This window comes from Tenrec ecaudatus, chromosome 3 (genome assembly GCF_050624435.1).
Source record: "Tenrec ecaudatus isolate mTenEca1 chromosome 3, mTenEca1.hap1, whole genome shotgun sequence".
In the NCBI taxonomy this organism is placed as follows: Eukaryota; Metazoa; Chordata; class Mammalia; order Afrosoricida; family Tenrecidae; genus Tenrec; species Tenrec ecaudatus.
This window is the reverse complement of record NC_134532.1, coordinates 146,752,270-146,754,546: the sequence shown is the minus strand read 5'-3', so window position 1 is coordinate 146,754,546 and position 2,277 is coordinate 146,752,270. Positions and strand designations below refer to the sequence as shown.

Below are 2,277 nucleotides of genomic sequence, written 5' to 3'. Positions count from 1 at the left end.
ACCTTTGACATTCTTCACTTCATTGCATGTTGGAGATTGATGAGAACAAGATTTCACCTCTAAAAGAAAAATGATAAAGAAAGCAATTCTACATTGTCATGCTTAAAAATCAACGACATCTGGGTCAAGTAAAACAAATATTTTCCTAGGTGCTTTTCATGAAATAAAAGCTATTTGGAAACCAAGTTTTTAATATATCTCCATCATTCCTTTGGCTCACTGGGCCTCTCTGATTACAAATGAGTCACTAAGACCAAGACTAAGAAGTCTTGGATTGCCATGAGCAACCTGCACTCTATCTCCTGTCTCTCCACGTGCACACCCCACAGAAATGCTCCCATTACCTGCAGCCCTACATCTAATGGGGCCAGTGTACCTGGTACTGACTCCTCATCTCACTCAGACAAAGATATAAAAATTGGTGCCCCAATGCTTCAGAGTCTCCACCTTTTAGGCAACACTGTAGCTGTTACTATAGAGCCAAAGGGAAGCACGGTGATTATTGAGCAGAGTTGGGGAAGTCCTAAAGTAACAAAAGATATCAAAAGTGTCAGAGTTGTAAAATCGATTGATTTAAAGGATAAATACAAAAACATTGGGCCAACTTGTCTAGGATGTTGCCAATACACAAATGAAGAGACCGGGGAGGGTACTACAACTGTCAGTGTACTGGCCCTGCTCTGTTGCCAAGGAAGGCTTCAAGAAGATTAGCAACGATGCTAACCCAGTGGAAATCAGAAGAGGGGTGATGTTAGCTGCTGATGCTGTAATTGCTGATCTTAAAAAGCAATCTAACCCTATGATAACTCCTAAAGAAATTGCTCAGGTGCTACCATTTCTGCAAATGGAGACCATGCATTGGCACCATCCTGTCTGATGCAATCACAAAGGTTGGAAGAAAGGGTGTCATCACAATAAAGGATGGAAGACATCGAACAACAAATTCAAAATTATTGGTGCCATGAAGTTTGGGCGAGGTAACATTTTCCATGTTTTATTTATGCAGCGAAAGGCCAAAAATGTGAATTCCAGGGTGCCTATGCTCTATTAAGTGAGAGGAAAACATTCTAGCATCAGCCCATTGTCCCTGCTCTTGACATTGCCAGTGCTCACCCTCAACCTTTGGTCATCATCGTTGACGATGTGACTGGACAAGCTCTAAGCACCATGGTTTTGAATAGGCGGCAAGTTGGTCTTTAGGTTATAGCAGTCAAAACTCTAGGTTTTGTTGATCATAGAAAGAATCAGCAAGTGCAGTGTTTGGAGAAGAGGGATTAACTTGACTCTTGAAGATGTTCAGCCTCATGACATAGGAAACGTTGGAGAGGTCACTGTGACCAAAGATGATGCCATGCTCTTGAAAGAAAAAGGTGACACGGCTCAAAATGAAAAGCATATTCAAGAAATCTTGGAGCAGTCGGACATCACAGCTACTGAATATGAACAGGGAAAACTGAATGAGAGTCTGGCAACACTTCTGGATGGAGTAGCTGAGCTACAAGTTGGTGGGACAAGTGATGTGGAAGGGAATGAAAAGAAAGACGGATGCCCTCCGTGTAAGCTGCTCTGCTGCTGAAGAAGGCATTGCTCTTGGAGCGGGCTGTCCTCTGCTTCCAGCCTTGGACTCGTTTATTCCAGCCAAAGAAGATCGAGACCTTGGTATCGAGGTTATTAAAAGGACACTCAAAATCCCCGCAATGACCATTTCTAAGAATGCAGGTGAAGGATCATCAATGGTTGAGAGCATTATTCAGAGTTCCTGTGAAGTCGGTTATGATGCTATGATTGGAGATTTTGTGAATATGGTAGAAAAAGAAATCACTGATCCAGACAAGGCTGTAAGAACTGCTTTGTTGGATGTGGCTGGAGTGGCCGCTCTGTTGACCACAGCAGCAGATGTGGTCACAGAAATCCCTGAAGAAGAGAAGGACCGTGGCCTGGGCGGAGGGGTGGAGTAGGTGGGGTGTGAGAGGTCTTAGAATAGTGCTTTGCTCTTTCTTCAAGAACTGTGACAGGAAGCCCCAGGCAGTGTTCTTCACCAAGAACTTCTGAGAAGCCATTTCAAGAGAAGAAAAGGCTGGCTGCTGGTTTTATTATTATTAATAAATCATTTTTATTGAGGGCTCTTAAAGCTCTTATAACAATCCATACATCCATTGTATCAAACACATTTGTACATATGTTGCCATCATCATTTTCTAAACATTTTGTTTCTGCTTGAGCCCTTGGTATCAGCTACTCCTTTATCTCTACCTACCCCCTACCCACCTTCATGGA

The 2,277-nt window shown here is 42.9% G+C and overlaps 1 pseudogene; it reads left to right on the top strand.

The window, feature by feature from the left end:
* The first annotated feature begins 331 nt into the window (after window positions 1-331).
* LOC142442387 (60 kDa heat shock protein, mitochondrial pseudogene) lies at window positions 332-1,958 on the top strand (annotated as a pseudogene).
* The last annotated feature ends 319 nt before the right edge of the window (window positions 1,959-2,277 follow it).